The 23,103-nt window shown below is 37.4% G+C and overlaps 1 protein-coding gene and 1 long non-coding RNA gene across 2 annotated transcripts in view; one reads left to right on the top strand and one right to left on the bottom strand.

Annotated features, from left to right (window-relative positions):
- Positions 1-23,103, bottom strand: part of UMAD1 (UBAP1-MVB12-associated (UMA) domain containing 1) — a 221,145-nt gene that overhangs the window by 91,731 nt on the left and 106,311 nt on the right. The gene's annotated exons all lie outside the window — the stretch shown is intronic.
- LOC125157007 (uncharacterized) overlaps positions 1-23,103 on the top strand; it is a 113,257-nt gene that overhangs the window by 87,081 nt on the left and 3,073 nt on the right. The window contains exon 4 of the long non-coding RNA XR_007148854.1: positions 21,946-21,999. This is a non-coding gene — a long non-coding RNA (uncharacterized LOC125157007). The remainder of the gene's footprint in view (positions 1-21,945; positions 22,000-23,103) is intronic.

The raw sequence follows: 23,103 nt of genomic DNA, 5'->3' as shown, positions 1-23,103 counted from the left end.
TTGAAGGGGCTCCCATTGGCCAAGTCTGGGACATTTTAAGCATCAAAATAAGTAATGACAACAAAAGACTATAATCCATTAAAAATATCCAGGGTTGCCTGGGTGGCTCAGTCGTTTAAGCATTTGACTCTTGGTTTCAGCTCAGGTCATGATCTCCCATGTCATGAGATGGAGCCCCACATTGGGCTCTATGCTGACAGCACAGAGCCTGCTTGGCATTCTCTCTCTTCCTCTTTTCTTTGTCCCTCCTCTCTCTCTCTCTCTCTCTCTCTCAAAATAAATAAATGAGAAAATATATCCATAAATCAGAAAATAATTTTCAAAATCCATGTACCCATGCTCATATAAATAAAAGAATTAATAAAAAAAGAAGTGAAGGAAGCTATTCCTTGCAGTGGAATGCCAACTGATGAATGCAGAAGGAATGAAGGAATTAGAAGATCACCATTTGGCAACTGTCACAGTAATAATTAATTCAGCCAAGAAGCCTAGATAGATGCTAAAACTAGTGGGTGGGAGGTTGATAAGAAACAGGATATTACACAGTCTGAAAGCACCACTCCCCACATACAGATCATAAAGAGAGAATGAGTAATTTTACAATAGAGAAATCTGGTAGACATAACTAAGTAAGTGATCATGGAATGTAACAAATAGGAATTGTGCACTCCCTTATAGGATGCAGTGAGAAGAACAAATGATTCCATGATATTCCTAACAGAAATGCATCACCTAAATCCAATTTTGAGGATGGATCAGATAAACCCAAACCAAAGGATGTTTAGTAAAATAAATAGTTTGCAATCTTCAAAAGTATCTAGGGATTGAAAAGTCAAGGAGAGACTGAAGAACCGATCCAGACTGAAGGAGACTAAAGGGACAGGACAACGCAGTGCAACATATGAGTATGAAGAGGATCCTTTTGCTATGAAGTACATCATTTGAACAAAACCTAAATGGTGGTCTATGGCTTCGATGGTTAATTTCCTGATTTTGATGACTGATGTAGGAGATAGGTCTGCTTTTACCAACTACATACTAAACTCTTTGGAAGTAATGACAGGTCATCTTACTAATTTACTCTCAAATGGTAAAACAAAAAGCTCTTTGTTTTTTGCAACTTTTCTGTCAGTTCAAAAATTATTTCAAAATAAACAGAAAATAAATGAGAAGAGTAATTAGGATGGTTAGAATGCATAGATATGATACAAAGATAGATACCAGACAGAAATATAGGTGGAGGTGGAGATAAGGATCTCAATGGCTCCATTAACCCATTAACTCACCAACTCAAACAGAAGTAATCCTTTACTCTTTCCACCTTTTTACCATTTTCACTCGTAAATGACTCCACAGAAAAGTAGTATGCACAACCACTCAGGTATGTTTCATAGACAACAAAAACTCTAACATAGGTCAGACCATTGAGCAACCTCTTTCTAAGGAGAGGCAGAAACTAACTCAACAATAGAATCAGATTATACAATAACCTGTAACCAGGCTAGTCTTGTTTATTTTCTTATACAGCACTCGTCTTTTGTTTTTTTTTTAATTAAGCTGGAAATTTTTTTTTTCAATGTTTATTTATTTTTGGGACAGAGAGAGACAGAGCATGAATGAGGGAGGGGCAGAGAGAGAGGGAGACACAGAATCGGAAACAGGCTCCAGACTCTGAGCCATCAGCCCAGAGCCCGACGCGGGGCTCGAACTCACGGACCGCGAGATCGTGACCTGGCTGAAGTCAGACGCTTAACCGACTGCGCCACCCAGGCGCCCCCAGCACTCGTCTTTAAGAGATTTTAAGCATTTTTTTCCCCTACTTTCTAAGGAAATTGTGACAACTTCATGAAAGGGGATAATCTCTTCACAACAACATTAAGAAGGAATACTTTTGCTTATTTAACAGGTAAAGAAAATACTGAAAAAGAGATTTAAAGTTCCCAGCATCACAAAATGCCTAAGTGGTAGAGTCGGTATTCAAATTAAACTCTGTCTGGGTTTAAGGCCCATGTTCTTTCTAACATAATTATAAAAGGAAACCATTTACTCTGAATTCTCTCCATGAATAATATCTGCCTTCAGAATGGCATACTGTCATGCACAAACTGCATCCATGTATTGTCTTCATTTTCCTCTTCATTTTGCCTTTTTGTGAACGTATTGAATTAGAGTAGACTGAGCACAGTGTCTTATTTCTGGTTTTATTTCACTTAACCAGAAGTACACTCACCATGTACTTTTATAACATTGTGCAAGGGGTGCCTGGGTGGCTCAGTCAGTTAAGCATCCAACTTTGGCTCAGGTCACGCTCTCACAGTTCCTGAGTTTGAGCCCCGCATCGGGTTCCGCACAGAGCCTGCTTCAGATCCTCTATCTCCCTCCCTCCCTGCCCCTCCCTTGCTTGCATGCATGCTCTTTCTCTCCAAAATAAACAAATTTATCAAAATTAAAAAAAAGAAAACAACTGTGCAAAAACAAAACAAATACCACGTGGAACAAGGTGCCTGTTGAAGCAGTTTTGTTGTTGGTTTTTAACTACGCTGGTGGTGTAATCATTTCTGGCTCTTATGTTTCATTTCTATTTTCTCTTAAGGATTTGGAACCAGTTTTACATCTCTCTAATGAAAGCACATCACTTTACCTCTACAGTTTCCAATAGTTCATTGGGAGCTAAGACTCGGAAGCAACCTTTGAGCTAATCTTGACTGCTGCCCTCCATCCTTGCTCATGAATCCACTTTACAAGCGATATCGGGAACAAGGTGGCCTCGTTGCTCATTCTAGTTCTCTCCTCCCAGCGTAACAAACATCCACAGAAACACTCGCTACAGCCTTTGCCTTTTTAAAAATATAATTTCTATTCTACAAAAGATAGGATTCTTATGGTCTCATACTCTAATTCTACTGCCATTATAGAGATAGTGAATTCTTTTTATTTTGACAAAGTACATATATATTTTACTAACACCAGCCTTGGCTTACAGACCACATAGGGCAAGTTACAACTATCTGTAGTTGATCTGACCTAGTTTCACTTTACAAATTAGATAAGACAGTGCAACCATCCTGTCTCTTATGAGGATTAAATGAGATCCTAGTTGTTATTTTCCTAAAAATCAGCAAAACCATCATCCCAAAAGAGGATCTCATTTCTAGATCAGACTTGGCCAGTGGATATGGGTGTCCACACAAGAGATTATGTACCAGACATTCTGCTATTGTTGCTGATGTAGGCACAGAAGGTCAATAATGTGGATTAACCAGGATTAAAGTATTATTTTCTGATTACATTTATGCTTCAACTTTCTAGGTATTTAAAACTATTCTTAAGATTAAGCAATAAAAAAACCCTACAATTTAAAATGAATAAAAGTCATAAGGCAACAAATTTAAATGTTTAAAAAATCAGAAGTAAACTATTAAAACTAAGAAAAAATTATTTTTATTATATATGCAGCAACATGTATATATATGACCTAGACATATTTTCTTACCTCTGAGAAGGTGATACAAAAAATGTGACACCAACATGTATATCTCACATGTGCATATGTGTAAAGCTTTCAAATAAATAAATGGTATCTAAGGAGACAGAGAATTATGGGAAATATCCAGAAGAACAGAAAGATATAGGAGAATGTAGGGGGAAAATTTAGAGATCAAAACTGAAAGATTTTCATTTTTTCCCTTATTTACTCTGAAGTTTGTTTTCCATTAGTATTTAAAAAAATTTCTTCCCAAATTACTGTATTCCTAAAAAGAAACGGAGAAGCAAAATAGACAACAAGTAAGAAAAGAGAAGTTTAAAAAATGAGAGAACGAAAAAAGTACATTTAGAGCAACACAAATGGTAAGTGACATGGTTTTCTTTGTAGGAGCGATTTACCTAATGTGATAGACTATTTTCACATTTAAACATTTCATTAATTTTATGTTTAACTCTGTGACTTGCTTCTTAATTCAAAATATAAGTCTAGAGAAAATGGTTTGGATTTGGCTGAGACAGCACTGCAATGCATGAAAAAATGGAGTTTACAAATGATCAAAATTCTACAATTCTATTTTTAAAACAGTTTTCCAGGTTACTGTTTTTCTCTATCTTTATCCCAGATATCAATTTCTCTCTTTCTGAATTTAGAAACTAAATGGTCACAAACCCCAAAGCATAAATGGTAGCAAACTGAAACCAAAAACTGTTAGCATTAATAAAAGCTCAATAAGGAGAATAAATACAAAATAAATATATAAAACTCTGTAGATTTCCAATAACTAGTTATCAAATGGAAAGAAATTATCCAATTCCCAAGAGCCACAAAATATGTGTGGAAATAAAAAAAATTTTGAAAGCTAGGTCCCTTGTGAAAAACTTATAAAACTTTACTAAGGAGTGCTTAATAAAAATACTTGAATAAATGGAGAATCATCCCTGGATAGGATTATATACATAGAAATATGTCAATTCCTATTACATAAATTTTAGAAATACCAGTAAGGTAATTCCAATGAAATCCTCATTTTTTCTGCCTGAAGAAATCTATATATAATCTATATAAGTCTATATATTTAATATATATATATTTAATAATATATATATTTAATATATATATATATATAAATCTATATAAGTCTATATATTTTAAGACTATACTTGCAAAAATTTAAAACACAAGAACAATCAGATAGTTTTTTTAAGAGATTCAGAAAAAGAATTTGTGCTCTATACACTATTACACTTGCAAAAATCTAAATTGATTAAAAAACTAATGAACTAGAAAGAAGACAGATCAGTGACACAGAAAATTCAGAAATGGATCCTAGGATATAGAAGACTTTAGTACATTCAGTTCACGTCAATGAAATTTTACTGAATACCTAGGTGTCGGGTACTGTGTCAACAGAAAAGTCAACTGGTATTATCTTTCCAGAAAGCAACATGGCAATGTGTATTAAGAATTTTTAAAGAGTTTATATCCTTTTAGTCTGTAAATGCATTTCTAGAACATATTCTGAGGAGTGGTCAGGCATTAGTTTAAGTAAGCAAAGATGTTTGCAAAAGTAAAAACCTGGCAAAAATAATAGGAGAATTAATAAATGAATTATGGTATATCTGTACAATGGGATAATATATAGCCATTATGTTTAAAGACATATTAATATATGTTCACACAACAGAATAATATATAACAATGAAAATAATCAACTACACCCACATATAATGTGAGTGAATCTCACAAACATAATATTTTTTAGTGGAAGAGCAAGACACAAAAAGTATACAAATATGAGTGTATTTAATATGCATTTCATACACAAAAACAATCTCCGCTTTAAGAATTCAGGGTAGCTTTGGGGGGCTGGATAAAGTAGCTGAAGGGGGCTTTGGGGGGAGATTCTAGGATTCTGTAATTTCTATTTCATAATCTAGAGGCTAATGACATTGTATGAGAAATCATTGAAATTAAAACGTGTACATTTCTGTATGCATGCTATTCATCAATAAAAAGGGTCTCAAAATTAATGACATGAAAAAATTTCCCCAATATTAAAAGTAAGAAGAAAATGAGGCTACAAAACTGTACATGAAACAGAGTCTCAGTTGCGTGAATAAAAGAACAGCATAGAAAAATTGCCCGAAGGAAACCGGCAGTTGGGGGCATAAGATGGGGTTGCGGAGGATCAGAGGAGCTGGTACAAAACAGGAAAAGAGCCCTATGGTATCTTTATAAGAGTCATTTATTAGGAAAGCTTGGCTTGGACAAGAGATGGTGATGGCCAGAGGCTGTGTGGAATAAAGGGAGAACTTGCTTAAATTCTGATGGAAAAGAGTCAATAGAGAGGGAAAGGTACAAGAAATACACTGAAAAAGAGCCAATTAAGGCCTCTTTGCAGGCTGGTAATTTTATACATAGGAAGCAAACTCAGAAAAGGGGTAAAAAGGGCTTGACTGCGATAGGTACACACAACAGTTCTTTTTCACAGAGCTTTGCAAATTATTAACATGTCAAGAAACTTGACAGTTTTCCTGTGTACTCCACTTGTATTCTTTCATGAAGACTTCAGATCATCATATTATCCAGATTAGGAAATTGTTATAAGAGTTTTAGCCAAATGATAATATCTCTCACTTCAGAAGACTTCAGGCCAAAATAAAGACCAGGTCAAGTATAATGACAGCAGATCTGGCAGCAAGTAGCATTTCTACCACCTGTTAGCTCTGTGATTTGAGGCAAGTTACTTAACCTTGCTGTGTCTGAGTGGCTACATCTGAAAAATGATGAAGACAATAATAGGTTGATAAGAGGCTTAAATGAGATCATCCACATAAAATGCTGAGCCCAACATGGGGCAGAGAAGAAACCCTCAACAATTATGAATTGTTACCATCACTTATTTTTTTTAATCTGGGGGCAAAGTTTCTAAGATGTCTTCAAATTTAGAAACAGCAAAACAAAAACCAAGAACATAAGTAGGTAATGAAGCTGCCCCTAATTCACAGCAAATAATTTCAGCAAAGAATATGCTTTCTGTCAAATTTTTATTTAAAAAAATGTTAAATCCATAGAAAATTTGAAAGAATAGTACAATAAACATCCTATATTATTCCCCTTCACCTATATTAACCAATTGTTAAATTTTCCTGTATTTACTTTCTCTCTCTCTCTCATACAAACACACATATACAACCAGTATTGCAGAAGCCAAGACTTCAATTGGTTGGCTTGTTATGTAGAAGGGCATGCCCCATCTATCTGTCTTGTGTACAAAAAATGTCAGCCTTTTTCAGAGAATCTAATTTATCACATAAGACCTAATTAATACTAAAGCTGCAATAATTGGGAGAACCAATGGAGGATTATGCACTGAGAGTAGGTAAGAAGATATTTTGGACAACTCCCCTTTGGAAAGACAAAGGGCTCAGAGCTCTAGTCTTAGGTCTGTCAATATGGAGAAAGCAAAGACTTTCATAAACAGGCAAAGAAGCCTGACAGAGCTGGACCAGGCTAAGAGTTAGACATGTCACTGAATAAAGTCACTGGCAAAGGACTTTGAGAAATATCCCTGTGTGTGCATGGGCATTTTTCCCCTTAGCTATACTGAATAGAACATTTACACAATGCATCTCCACACCCTTTTTAGGCATCTAAATTATCATGCACGTCTGATAGTTGAGCAGAAAATCCAAAGGACACTAAAGACTTTGTCTCCAATAATTACACATCTGAAAATGCATTCTATAGATACTAGGTTGAACCATGTAAATTTTTTTCTAGATTAAAAAGTCAGTATGGGCAATTTCATGTATTCACATATATTTGTTCAAGTAGGAAATGTCGTATGTATAAGGATATTCCCTGCAATACTGTTTACAAAAGTGGGAGTCTGGAAATAACCTAGTATCTACATATTATGTATAGATGTGTGTGCATTATATATATAATCTATGTAATATGTATATAATATTACACAACTGCCTCTGTATATATATGTATGGAAGACATACATTTAAATACATAATGGAATATTATGCAACTGTCAAAAGAAAAAGAATTAAGAGGCTCTCTATCGCCTTATAAATTTAAGATACATTGTTAAGTGAAAAATGTAAAATATTCAATATAGTAAACTATCTTTTGGGTAAAAGCAGGGAGGAGAGTAAAAAAATATGTTTGCATTTGCTTGTATACATATAAATTCTGGAAGAAAACACAAGAAGTTAATAGTTGTTTACTATTGGGGAATTATATGAATTGTATAATATAAGACAGATTTTGCAGTAGACTTTTCACTGCATCTCTCTTTATGTGTTTTGAACCATTTGTATGTATTATCTAGTCAGAACAATTTAACTAAGACTGTCTGAGAAAAAAAAAATTAAGGTATTCCATGTTTAGATGGGGAACCAGAAATTGGAAGATGATTCTAGCTATGGTTTCTGTATACAACAATGCAACATTAAGTTGTAATCATCTCAATGAAACCCATTTCTAGTGTTTGTATGGTAAACATTATAGATTTAACATATAAAAAATTGATGGTTTCCCATCAGAGAAGACAAAAATATCCAGACCTTTTTTAAAAGAGCAACTTTTTATTTTGAGATAATTATAGATTCATTAGTTATGCATTACATAGTTGCATAAATAGTATTGAAAATTTCCATTTATCCTTCACCTCACTTCCCCCCCCCCCATTGTTACTATCCCTAACACCTGGCAACCAACCACTAATCTGTTCTCCATCTCTATAACTTTGTCATTGGAGAATATTGTAAAAGTGGAATCATATGGTATGTAATCTTTTCAGATTCGCTTTTAATTATTTTAACAATCTCAATCCCCATATTTCATTTTCCTATATGCTTTTTTTAAAGCCAGAGTTGTTGAGGGATAATTTACATTCTGTAATATTCATCCTTTTCAGTGTGTAGTTCTATGAATTTTTTTACAGTTTTATTGTGGTATAATTAATGTATAACAGACTGCACATTTTCAAGTGTCAAACTTGATCAGTTTTGACATGTGTATACATTTGTGAAAGCATCATCACAATCAACCTAATGAATATATCCATCACTCCCAAAAATTTCCCCATGCTCCTTTGCAATCCATTCGTCCTACACCATATTCCCATTCACAAGCAACAACTCTGCTTTCCATCACTGGATTTTCTAGATTTTTATACAACGGGACTCATACAGCATGCAGTAAAAACCTTGGCGTGGAATGGCTGGGTCACACGGTAGGTCTCTCTTTAGCTTTTTAAAAACCTGTCGAACATCCAAAATGACTGTACCATTTCACCTTCCTACCAGCAATAATATATGCAAGTTCCCATTCCTCCACAACCTCCCAACATTTGGTAGGGTCAGTAATTGTGATCTTAGCCATTCCAGTGGGTGTAGTGGTAGCTCACTGTGGTTAATTTACATTTCCCTAAGAACTGATGATGTTAAACATCTTTTCATGGGCTTATTTACCATTAATAGATCTATTCAAATCTTTTGCCCATTTTTAAAAATGAGGCTGTTTGCTTCTTATTATGCAGTTTTGAAAGTTCTTTGTATTCTGGATACAAGTCTTTTACGAGATAAGTTTAAATATTGTTTCCCAATCTGAGGCTTTTTTCATCTTCTTGACAATGCCTCTCTAAAAGAATATTTACTTTGAAGAAGTCTAATTCATCAATATTTTCTCTTTTCTGGATCACATTTTTTGTGTTATATCTGAAAAATATTTATGCAAATGTCACAAAGATTTCCACCTATGTTGTTACCAGTTTTATAGATTTTTATCTTATATTTAGGTCTGCTACCCAATTTGAATTAATTTTTCTAAATTGTGTGAGCTTTGTACAGTGTTTTAGGGAACACCTACCCTTAGAGGCTGAGGAAGAGAGAAAAGCAGTCAGTAAAGAGAACAAGGAATGTACTGACACAGAGAAGCCAAAGGGTGAGGGATGTAATTAGGAGAGGTGAGGCTGTGAAGGTGGGCATGGAACTTCACATGGAGACCAGTGGAAGCAAACACAGAGTAATGGTCACGGGACTTCAGCATGAGATCACCAGCTGCCTTTGAGACACAAGTTTCAATATGAAACAGACAGAAGCCAGACTAAATGGGACCAAAATAAAGCATGGATGGCAAAGATAGAAGTATTCAAATCACTCCTAAAAATTTCATTCATGCAAATAAAAAAAAAAAAACAACAACACATAGGACACTGAACGCAGAGTCTCTTGACTATGAAGGAGAACCAGGTGAAAAGAACAAGAGAAAGGAGATCATCGGTGAAGCAAAGTTTGGGATGAAGTAAGATGTGAATGTGTCAAGAACACAGTCTACCTTTTGCATGGAGGCGACAGAAGGAGAGAAGGAAATGGATAAAGACAGGGATACTTCAAGATGGTAGGCCAGGGAAGCTCAAGGGCCTTGCTTAGCCCTCCTGGCAAAGTAGGGGAGGTATTTTTCTGTGCACACTGAAAAGTGGGGGCTGGGCAGGGACTTGAGGAGGGTGAAAGGGTTTGGAATTGGTGTTGTGGGGGAAGTGGTGTGTCGGGGGTCCAACAGAGATAAATAATGCCATTCTTAAGAGCTCTAATAACACTCAATGTTTGTCAAATTTAATGTCTGCTGCATTCTCTCCTTGCTGCCAAGAGTTCCTCCCCATTCCCACCCCTCCAAAAAAGATACAGATGGGCCAACTGGTTCCATAACTACACCATAGGACTTTACTGCCCCACAACTGTCTTTCTCTCTCTCTCCCCTTCTTTCTTTCCTAAGACTCATAACCTGTTTGGTATGTAGAGCACATACTGCATTTCCACCTTATACATGGAGAAACAGAGGCTGGAAAGGACTTCCCCAAAACGCTCGGCTAGCTGGGACTTAAATTCAGATCTTTTGATTTTAATTCCAGTGATCAGAATTTCCAGTAATTTCTTCATTGCAACACACTGCTCCCTTCAATGCTCTCCGTTGCCATTCTTACTTTAAAACTTGGCCTCAGAGAATTTCTTTATTGTTATTCTACTTTCCCAATCCACCCCACACTCTTCTTGATTCACCTTCCTGAACTCAACTTTGCCCAGGCTCTGTAGATGCAGGAGTCTGAAGAAGAGTTTGGTCCACGTGAGGGCTCGATTTACAAACAGAAAAGCCAACTATCAAGCTGCAGCCACGGTTTGACATTTAGAATAAACTCAGGTCTGACTCTGAGTTTTCTTAGGGCTTCTGGTGAGGAAAGACATAAGGAATCAAGCGAGAATGGCCACCAAAGAGTAGGGAAGGGACAGTTGGGATTCTTCTCAAAACAGCCAGTGTAGAGTCCTCCTCTGAGAATTGCCAGGATAAGGGCTTGAAGACTGGAAACAGCTTACAACTTATGGGCTGGAACTCCCTGCCCACTCCGCTCCCTTCCTATGGCTTTCCAGAATCCTCTCAGACATAAAACCCGAGTCTTCCATACACAGTCATTACTACACGATAAACTCTTAGAGCAAACCTGAAACTTTTATTTTGCCTAGGGTGAAAATTTTGTTTTTTAATGTGTTGAGCAATCCATATAAAAACTTATGATCAATGAACATCTAGTACGAATCTTGGTTATTTATGAGCACAATAGTTTTTGGTTTTTTTTTTTTAATTCAGCTTCCTCTGACCTTGTAACAGTTATTTTGCTACTGTAGACTATGATGCAAATTAAGGCATTTCTATTCTTATTTCAAAGTCTGCTGCATAAAATAAGTATATGCTTTTCAAAGCCAATTGACAGCCTAATGTTCCACATTTAACTACAACAAATCAACACTTCACCAGATTACTTCATTCTCATTTCACTAATTCAGTTAAAAATTTATCAAGAAAACTGTGATTTTCATCTCATAGTTTCTCATCATCAAAAACAGTTAATTCTCATGTTCAATTTGTATACAAAGTGAATCTTAAAAGCAGCCTCAAGACACTTTCTCTACAAAAGTAGATCACTAACTTCCATAATGCACTAAAGTCAACATAAACATAATTGTGCAGTTCCTGATTTTAAACGTTATTTGGAAAGCAGATCTCTCACAAGCCAAATCATCTTAAAACCCCTACTTTTTAGTTTGAAACTGTCACAAAAGCAAACAATTTTTCTGTCGTAGGGTCTCTTATATCTGTTAGAGCTAAGTGATACTGTGAAATAGTAAAATCTTGTAGATCAGAATTGTAGTGATATTTCTGCTTTTTAAGGATTAAAGAAAAATGAATAAATTTAAGGTGAATGCTCCCCCTTTTTCAAGGCTTCTTCTGTTATATTTAATCCACTTTCACACAGTTTTTCTTAATTACACTACAGCTGTCTGGTAAGGCACAACTGACCACTGCCATCATGAAAACAAACTGTACCCCACCATCCAAAGTTCTCGATTAAAAAGCAAATGTTTTTGTGAGCCCAGAGAAAACGGGCACAGCTGCTCCATTTCACGAGGCGGGCACCTCTACTCCATTCAGCTGTGAAGAATGGCAATGACTGTAAATTGTTCTTCCTGATCGGTTCCACAATAAAAACAAACCACACTACTTTCAATTTTTCAAAGCCAATTTTTTTTAAGCCTCCAGTACACTGGAAACAAGAGTTGTGTTCTTCTGATTCATGGCCTTTGATTTCTGCATAAACGTCCCTGTATGCATGTAAAAACAGGTCCCTGCAGGATACTCACAGAGACTGTATATATTAACTTACCAGATGTACCAGAAGATAGAAACGCCATCAGCCTACCTTTTAAAGCGAGATACTATTGAACAGTTTAAACTGCCTGTGACTAAAGCATGGCTGTAAAGAACACACCGTGTGCAGAGGGACACTAGGTAGTTCATGAGAAACTGCGGCATGCTTACAGAAAGGGCAGCAAATGGGTTTGAACTTGCCTTTTGATGCTCTCCGTCAAAATCCATCCTGTGGAATTAAGGTCAGGTCACACACATCTGCATTTGCAAGTAGAACACTTGGACTCTGATAATAGCTAAAATTATTGACAGAGTTTTGTTAAGAAACTTCTAAATGTTCCTGACTTACCCACAGCATTCAAACATTTAAAGTTGAGGTCTCCAGAGTCTATTCCCGAACAAACACCAAATTAAAAATAGTTGAGCATGCCTCCTCTATATTTATATCAATATATAATTGACTTATTTGTAAACATGGAGCACTGAATTGATCTCTAATGAATGTTCGAAAACACACACAAATTGGCAGGTTTTGTTTTTTTTTTTACGTTTATTCATTTATTATTTCAGAGAGAGAGGGAGCGAGAGAGCACACAAACAGGGGAGGGGCTGAGAGAGAAATGGAGACACACAATCAACAGAATCTGAAGCAGGCTCTAGGCTCTGAGCTGTCAGCACTGAGGACGATGGGGGAGCTCAAACTCACTTAACTGTGAGATCATGACCTGAACCGAAGTTCGACACTTAACCGGCTGAACCACCCAGGAGCCTCAGTTTTTTCTTAGGGTGAGATAGAAATAATTTGTAAATGGAAGTTTTATGGCTTTCTTTGCACACCTCCAGGGGGCCCTCCTGCACAGCTCCTGAGGCACTGCCCACCTCCTACCACCTCCCATGGAGGCCCAAAGTGGGATCCGGCTAATATGAGGCCAACTTAAGTTGTTAGTGGCTTTTGGATGAATTCTTGGATTGCTATAAATTTCTACCCCTACCCCGAAAAAGATTTTTTGCACAAACATAAGGATATAATCTAGTTTATAACAGTGTTTAATTTTGACTCACGACTGGAGTGTTGCAGTGGAATGTAAATGTGACCAAACATCATGGAGATAAAAACAAAATGTTCAGATTTGCGAACTTCCACTATGGTGGCAAAACCGCTGGCATGAAGCTACCAACGATTTCTCTCTAACAAGTCAGCCATCAAGATCGCCTACATCAATAAACAAGTTGCTATTGAAAATAAAATCCTGTGGCTGCTGCAGTGATTGTTCCCTGAGCACACTAGTCACCCAACTTTTCCATGTGTCTCCTATTGACATCCCAAACTATCTGATTAACAAATGCATTCTTTCCAGAAACCCTAGCAACATGTGATTTCAGGCAAAGGAACTTCTTCCCAAGGGTTGACTCTGTTTTCAGCGGGTTCTATCAATAATGGCATATATTAGATATTGATTGAGTCTACACAATTTTAATAAGGAAATACATATCAGCCTTTTCTTCAAGGAGCTAAAACAAATCTAACAAAAATTACACAAGGCACCCATGCATGCATGTGGGCATGCGCGCGCGTGCACACACACACACACACACACACACACATACACCCCACTCTTTATCCTTCTTTCTCTCTGGCTATTTGTTCTCTGTTTCCTTCATAGGTTCCTCTTATTCTACCTCCTCTGTTATTCCCCAAGGCCATTTTCTTCTTACTCCATCACTTGGAGATCTCACCCAACACTATACCTCAAGATATACCAGTGTCTTTTGACTACCAATGTTGTTTCTAAAGAACCAACATTTTTCTTGAGCTACAGATCATACTTCCAATTGCCTACTCAATTTCTCCAACTGGATGCCCTAAGGGCAGTTCACCCCAACACTTCCAAAAGGGAACACACTGTCTTCTCCCTAAAACTTGCTCCTCCTTCTGTATTCGCTCCCTCAATTCTGGGGGTCATCAGGGATTTCTCCATCTCCTTCTAATCTCCTATCCATTTGAAGTCTGATCAGTTCTACCTCCTGTATACCTCTCAGATTTGTCAGCTCCTCCCCACAGTCACCATTTTATCTTCAACACCCTCGTAGCTGATCTTTCCCTCAAATTTCTGCTTTCCTTCACTTCCTTCTCCACCTCATGGCCAGGTAATCTTTCTAAATCCTCAGACCACCTTCCTTGCTTAAGTAAGAAGAAACACAGGACTTCTTGAGAAAAAAAGAAAAGTCAAAGAATGCAGTTTCAAGGCTAGGAGAGATCTGAGAAGGTTAAGGAGCTAAAAGGAAAGAGCCTGTAATAAGGAAGAAATAAGAGCACAGATGATCAACACAGGAAGGTCCCACAGCCCAAAGCAAGCTCAAGAGCACTGGAGGAGGAGTCAGTGCTGAAAAAAGTGAACACATACTTCCCTCTGAGGCAGAAAGACTGTAAGGATGGCGGGAGGCAAAGGAAAGTCTGGATGTGGAGGGGAGGCAGACTGAGGCAGCACATGCCAGATCCTACCCATTTCCTCAGAAAAATGACAAGGGCAATTAGTCATTATTTTAAAAGGGGGGGGAGGGGTCATGAGAGCTGAGGTTCCTGAGAAAAGTTGCTGCAGTTTAGAATACTCACTATGGTAATTAAAAAATGCAGCTCATTAGAAACAGGTTGGAAAAACTTTTTTTAAAAAAGAGAAGAGGGGCGCCCAGGTGGCTCAGTCAGTTAAGTGCTTGCCTTTGGCTCAGGTCATGATCTCACGGTTCATGGATTGGAGCCCTGTGTTGGGCTCTGTGCTGACAGCTCAGAGCTTGGAGCTGGCTCCCGATTCTGTGTCTCCCTTTCTCTCTTTGTCCCTCCCCCGCTCATCCTCTCTGTCTCTCAAAAATGAATAGATTTTAAGAAAAAAAATTTTTTTTTTAAAGAGAAGAGAGTCCTCCTGAGCTCTGAGCTAAGGGTAGAAATCGAAAATCTGTACCAGAGTCAACCAGCACAGTAAGAGGAACGCTGGTTGAAAAGGCGGTGGGCAGGAGACCAGGGGAAAGTATGTTTACTGTGCTGATGGGTTTCAAGTCCCCAACAGCTCTCAATACCCACTTTCATCCATGTAGCTCTGTTTCCCCAAGGCCTGTGGCGACTTCTTTCCTCTTTTCTCCTGGACCCTGTGTTCTGACCACCATGACCATGCTGTACCATTTCTAGAACATGCTGTGCTGTCAGAACTCTGTCTTAGGACATGCTGCTTCTTCCATATATATGTGTTTCCCTCTGTCCCTCTCCACCTCCCTCCATTCTTTATGGAAACAAAAAAGAATGGTCCAAAATAAATTTGATTGCCCAAGGTCAGCAGGCCACCAAGACAACTACCTGGGTACAGAGTACACACTCTGCAAGCATTTGATGAGTGAAGACATCATGTGATTTGTAGGGAAAACCGGCCGGTGAGTGAGACAGGTTTTCTGAGGCATGTGAAGAGAAGAGAGTAAGTATCTTCGAGTCCTCTGGCCTCCCACAGTACGGAATAAACTTGTATATTATTTCTGAGGTTCTTGTTTTGATGATTCAATTTAGAACTTAAAATATGATAAAGTTCACTATATCTTAATAAGCAGACACCTTATTTTTTTTTTTTTGAGATTTTTTTTTTTTTGCGTAAGTTAACGCCATTGAAGTCTCCCTAATTGACAGAAGAAGATTTATGCAGTTTTCACTGAGGGTCCTATCTCTAGAACTACTCCCTTACCATGTTACCCTCAAAGACAAATGAGTATTTGTGCAAACTGCAGACATGCAAAAGCTAAATTTCTGGACAGATGAACAAAAGGGGACATCTGGTCTTGGTGCTTCTGCTCTTTTCTAAATTCAGAGTTCTAAAATTTCTAATTCACTGGCCCTTTCATTTCTATCCATTATCTCTCCTCCCTTTAATCATCCCTATCTAGTGCCACAGAGATGGACGAGTATTATTTACTCGCTCATTCACTAATTCAGTAAATATTTACCGACCTACCTAATGCATTATAGACAGCAGGGAAAATGCAAACATGAGTGAGAGAAGAAGGGGAAGGACAAATTCATGTACCAACTATTAAATACAATAAAGTGAGTGTTATAATATAGATGTGTCTTCATTCAGCAAATATCAAACCCCTAGTATATATCTGGCAGGATCTTAAGCCTCAGGATTGAGCAGTGTAACCAACAAGAAACACACACACACACACACACACACACACACACACACACAACCTTGGTCTCAAGGAGTGTAATTAGTTAACAACACAGCAAAGTCAAGCAGATGCACTGAAGGCAGCAAATCCTCAAGACTGGGAGGAGGGCACAGGCCCTGTCACAGAAGCTGCCATCAGCTGACCTGGGAGGAGGAGCGGAAACACTAGGCAGGAGAGGAGGCCAGGAGCCAAACAACACAGGCGCGTTCAATACGGTGTAGAGTCACAACAGCAGAAATACTTGCTCCAGCAGGAAACCCAAAGGGATGAAAAGTAACCCAAAATATTGCAGTGGGCTGAACATGAGGTCAGCAAAACTGTGCTCCTCTTTATGGGAAAACAAGGACTGCTTTTCTATCTCCACTGCTCTCCAGAGGCACAGAGAAATAAAATTTTGTGTGCAATGAATTTGACTAAATTTTCATTTTAAAATGTGATAAATCTGCCAGGGTACTAGGTATAAAAAAAAACACATTAAATAACAAATAAGCAAGCAAAACCATAAAGAACCAAAACAAATGAACTTCCAAATTACTACCTGCTGGACTTAGAATTTGAAAAAAGCCTTTGTAAGATAAGAGAGTTATGAACATGGAAAAAAACCCTAATTAAAAAGCCAGTAGGTTCACTTTCAGAGTAAGGTGTGTATGTTACACAGTCAATATTTACCTATCTGAGAGAAAGCAAATTACTAGGACACAAAAAAGCAAGAAGGGTAATGAGAAAGCATATATTTAAGTCTGAGAAGTGTAGAGCACAGAGGCGGAGAACCAGACTGCCTGGGATCTCATCTCAGCCTTGCCTCCTGCTAGCTTTGTAACCTTAGGCAAGTTACTTACTCTGAGCTCCATGTATGTAATACAGAGGTATAATAATAGTATCTACCTCAAAGCATTATTTGAGGATTAGACTAGTCAATTTATGTAAAGCTCTTAAAATAGTACTTGGCACCGAAGTATAAACTGTTATTATTGGGGGGGGGGGGGTAATTGTTATTATGATCTGGAGCAGAGTACTTTACTGTAGAATTCATATTAGCCCCTGATGATCTCCTGGAAAATTGTTTATCCTCTTACAAAACTTGGTGAAAATGCTGCTTTATTAATGAAATAATGCCAGCTACTAATACCCTGAAGTTGAAATCTAAAATAAACGTGCTTAACAATGCACACTATTTAATCCTACTTTTGGTTACCAGCTTAATTTCTTGGAATGCTCGCTTTTCACGATAAATAGTCACCGCCATCTCTGAAGCAATACACTCATGCCATCATTTTAAAGGGAGCAGACTTTAAAAGACAGAACTTGAAAGAGCCGCCTAGATTTCATCAGACAAGAGGTTCCATGAAAGCCGAATAGGCAAGAGCGCTTACAAAATCCACCAAAATATAAACTGCACCAGACTCTGAGTTTCCATGAGGGCAGGGACTTCTGTGGCCCTCATCAACATACCAGCAACATCTAGACCCGTACAGAACATGGCAAGATCATAATATTTTCTAATAAGTGAACAATAGGGCTTCAAATGAACTGTCCAAATCTTAAATAAATGATCCATTACACATCTGTAGGAAATTACATATATATTTAAATGATTAAAAGGAGTTTTAGGTAAGTTTTTAAACAATCGCACCTTTGAGCTTTAAAGGAGTGCCGAGTTTATCCTTAACGCTAACCAGCTCACAATGGAAGGAAGGGGGGAAAGAAAAATTAAGCACCTTGGAGTTCTTCTAGATTGTCTAAAGAGGGTTGTATGTTTTTACACCAAAGTAGCACCTGCACCATTTAGAAGAATAAATTCAACGAGAAGTGGTTATGAATCTATAAATTATAAGGCTTTGGGGGTTCCTTTATTATGTGAGTAACAGCACGCGTTCTTCTGGGTCTGCAGCTGCTGTACTACTTCTAAACTGCATGAGGACTTATTTTACTCACAACAACGTTTGAAACCTGAGGCAGTATCAGTTTATTCATCAGATGAACTTTAATGCTATTCAGTAAAAGTTTTACTTCCTAATATAAATTGTTGGCCTGCAGATACAAGTAACAAATAATAGGTCACTGGGTTTGCCTGCAATAAGCAAGAACTTGTAGTAAAATATATTTTTAAAAATTGAGTTTAACTACATATATACCCGGGAAGAAAAAAAAAAGACAAGTAAATTTTGCTGCTTCTTGGCAAGGTTGCTCTAGAATAATCTGATGCCATGGCACAATCACAATTTTATTAAGATGAGAAAATTGCTACAGTTCAGTTCTAAGTGCCATGTTTGGATCCTAACAAAAGAGCCTGTGCCAAACAAATGACCAGAAGGGCAATTCTGATTAAAACTATTATTTCACTACAAAAATGAGTTGTGACTGAGAAGAACTGTTCTACCATTTATATATAATACTTTTATGTGTATACACACACACACACACACAATACTTTCTTGGCTACAAATTTAATAAGTGTTCAGAAAAATATCCCAAAGACACTAAATCGGGGCAAGAGAATTACTTCCAAGATTTTGGCTAGGACCATATTTTATTTCTAAAACTTGAGATAGATATCTATGCCTATTAAATGAGCCTGTAAGAACCCCAGGTCTCCCTCCAGCTACCAGCCCTCCTCCCTCCTGTCTTGAATAGTTCAAGTCACCATTCCCCAACTGAATCTACAGTAAATTCCTATCAACCTTCTTTCAGTTCTACAAGCACACTGGGCTCTCAGTACACAACACCAAGGTCAGCCCCATCTTCCCTCCTCCTACAGTTCCTGCTTGCTCATCTACTAGGGTAAGTGCCCCTAAGTAAACAACACCTCTGGACCTGCCACTTTATTAACTGTTTAATGATCGCTCTCCCTGGCTGATTGAAAGTCATGTGGCCAATGATCTTACGTGTCTTGCTTACCGTAGTGTATCCCCACTCCCTGGCACAGTGCCTAGTGTAGAGCCGGAAGCTCAGGGAATATTTATTGAATGTATGAAAGATTTCTCGGTTGCTCAGCCAAAATTATTGCCCATAACCAGAACGTAAACTTTCAAGGCCAGAGACTACCTAATACTTGGTGCAGGCCTGGCTCTACCCCTGGCATAGAGATGGAACTCAAGAAATGACTGATAGTTCAATAAAAGATAACAATTCATTGACCTAAACAATTTTTTATTTTAAAAAGTAACTTTTAGGGCTTTAATATTAAGCTAAAAATATTATTAAATTTGCTTAATGTATCTAATTTCTGTTTTTGAGCTTAAAAAAGAAAATATCAAAACCATTTTAATCTAAGTTAGAAGTTTCGTAAGTCACTAGTAGTTTGAGACAATGGTATTGCTTTATTAAATATCATCATCATCATAATCAAGCACTGTTGCAAGAAACAGAAGGAATATTTTGAGAGAAAGATCTCAAGACCAGATTAAGAATTTGGCTACCAGAAGAAAGGGACAGAAAAGAAGGGACATAAAAGGCAAAGTGGTGAAAGATAGGATATAGTGACGGTTAGGAGTTCAGCCTTTTGATCAGTGAGATGCTGTCCTCACCAGCATAGGTGGAAGGCTGTGGATTGGTTAGATTGGGAATGGGAAGACTGAGAACAGAGCCTCAATAAATTGAGTATTTAAATTTAAGAAGCCAATGAAACATCTGATTTGACGTGTCCTTAAGAAAAGTAGTGATAATAAGAATTACAGCAAAGATGGGTCAGCACTAGCAAACAGTGACAGGTGGAGACAAATATCAGTGTGGAGACAAAATAGCAGGTGTATACAGGGAAGGAAGTGCTCTGAAAGCAGAGGGCCAATTGCAGAGGTAAGAAGTTAAGCCAGTCAAAGAAATTCTAGAAGCCAAGATCAAAAAAGGTGCTAAGAGAAAGGGCAGGGTACCCTGGCAAAGACATCTAAATGGTCCTAGACTATAAACACTGAACCAAAGATTGTAAACAATTAGGCAGAGTAATCTGACCAGTATAGACAACAGTAGAAATACTACCTCATTGCTAGAACATGCTGTTTCTAAACCATTCTGGCACTGTTACTTAGTGAAGTTCTTCATGAACTCCAAACTTACTTCAAGAGACCCAGCTCCCATCACTGCCCTATGATGCTCTTTTGTAATCTACACAATTGGCCTAGATGTTGAGAATTGCCTATAAAAGTGTTCACGCTAATCCCAGCTTCTATGGTCTCAATTTAATCTCAACAATTTTGTCTTTCAACAAGTTGCTTATATCCATCATGTAACTTCATATTGTTTTATTACTTAAACAAAAGGTAAGACCTTTTATTTTTAAAACCTTTTTTTTTTTTTTGAGGTCAATTCTTCCCTATTCCAAACACTGTAATTTCTGTTTTCCAAATGACTCACAACATCAGTGGCTACTGTTTCTGGAAGTTTGGAGGTTAATATAGGACAAATGTGTTCTTGACACTGTCAGTTTGTAAGAGATTTCTGCTTCCTTTCTTTTTACTGTAATGAGTTTGCAAGATGGCTCCCCAAGTGGCAACAGGTCTTTGTGCCTGCCATATCCCATTGCAACCTTATACCTGCTTTGCTGTCTGATAGCACGTTGGCTCCCTTTCAGCATTACTAAGCATTTTCTCCCATTGAATATCTCTTTCAGATTACTTGCCCTTAGATGTATTATCTTACTGTTTCCTGTGATACTTTCAAATCTTTTTAAGCATCTTTGAGGTACTTCTCTTATTTCACTATTTGAGATACTTCCCAATTTACTATCACCTATAAAACTGGTGGGCATACTGTTCGTTTCCGATTTTAGGTTTTTAAGGAAGATGCCAAGGAAAACTAGGGGATATGCCTCCATGAAGCTACATTTTTCATCGTCAGAAGAACGAATTTAAATAAAAGTTGCAAGCCATCACGTTGCCAGTAAAGCTGCACTGTTTACTTAGGACACAAATCGTACGCTCCGTTTTGTGACTAGCTTTAAACAAAAGTTAAAATGATTCTTCAGCGGCTTGTATTTCATTTAATATGTATACTTGGTTCATTTTCACTCATTCTTTTCTGCGGGATTGAGTTAATGTAGAAGAAAGGACTCTTTTTAAAAAGCAAAAGTAACTTTTTGTTTAAATTTCAAACCTTAAGTACATTTAACATTTTTAAATTCACATGGCTTTGGTTCTCCAGTAATTGTAAAACTGTCATTGGTTTTACTTAACTGTAAGGCACCTTAACTAAACAGCAATAACCCATTCAAGTATTTTACATTCTACCTCACTGTATTTATGAGAGTTACATTTTTTCCTACTGTGCTGTTTGTAATTTTCTTTTGCCTATACTCAAAACATATTTTAAAATATAATTTGGCTAGGGAATTTCAGGGTATTTATTTCCTAAATACTGGGCTCACATAAACATAAGACCGGTTTTATATCCTTGCTTATTTAATATCACTCTAGTTTTCTCTAATTTCTTTGGATAGTACCAACTTAAAAGCAACTTAATCAAATAAAATTTCTAAGAATCAAGTCGATGTTATTCAATGTATTTTTAGTTAAATTCTGTTAAATCTTAATTTTCAGAGTATGTTTCTGACTTCAGAATCTTTCAAGGAAACACATTCTAATCCAACTCAGGTAAGTTACGAGTTAAACGTGTACAATTCAGAAAAGAAATATGGCAAGTCACGTATGTGGCTCAGTCTTAGAGTGATGTTTACACAGGGGGTCCTGGCTCTGTCTGCACTATATTATGACCCTTGTCATCGCCTGCCCTGGAGCAGTTACATATGTGTCTACTTCTCCCATTAAGCCAGTCTCTCCTGAAGGGCAGAAGCAATCTGAAACCTTTGTATCTTCAGTGAAGCCTCCCACAGCACTTTGCACAAAGCAGACACACAACACATGTTTGCAAAGCTGTGTCAGAAGAGCAAAGTTCTTGGATCTCCCTTGACATACAAGCCCCATGAAAAATGAAAGCAAAAGTAACCTAGGTGAATGGGTTGGGGGGCAGGTGCAGGTGGTAGGGTTAAGAATGTTAATAAGCAACCTCAAATGAAAATATTTAAATGTGATCTTGCTTATTAACTCATCACTAATCTACTTGTACAAAAGTCGAGATTTAAAAAAAAAAAAAAGAAAAAAGAAAGGTAAGTTTTCATCCTTCCCAAATTAGAAGACAGGGAAGCTTCATTATTTGGTTTGAAAGTATTTTCTGAATTATACATGCCCATATGACACAGCCAATATTAAGAATTTGTTCTCCCGGTGTTGCCACTACTGAACAATGATGAATAGTCAACAGTACCGGAATTCCCCAACAAAGAGTGACGCATTGTGTAGAAAACAGATCCTAAAACAAGGAACTGTATTTAGTGTATGTTCCTACTTTCTGAATTCTGGCACACCCTTAGTCCCTAGCACCAAAGAGTCAGTCTCTCAGTAAACCTGAAACTAATCTTTCAAAGGCAATGTAATTCAACAAACATTTATTGTGCATCCACTGTATGCAAAGGCAGTAAGAATGAAAATCTGAGGGAAAAAAGGGCCTGCAAAGGAGACTGAGAAGCAATGATCAGGAAAGAAGGAAAAGATACAGGGGAGAGAGGGGGTGAACGGAACCCAAAAGAGCGAGGTGATTGGTAAGCATTCTCAGATGTCACAAAGGGTGGAAAGCTGAGACTCCAGAAGAAAAGACAGAATTCTGTGCAAATGCAAAATACTGGGATCAATGAACAAAAT

Source organism: Prionailurus viverrinus, chromosome A2 (assembly GCF_022837055.1).
Source record: "Prionailurus viverrinus isolate Anna chromosome A2, UM_Priviv_1.0, whole genome shotgun sequence".
Classification (NCBI taxonomy): Eukaryota; Metazoa; Chordata; class Mammalia; order Carnivora; family Felidae; genus Prionailurus; species Prionailurus viverrinus.
The sequence above is the reverse complement of the archived record's forward strand: the minus strand, read 5'-3'. Positions and strand labels throughout refer to the sequence as shown.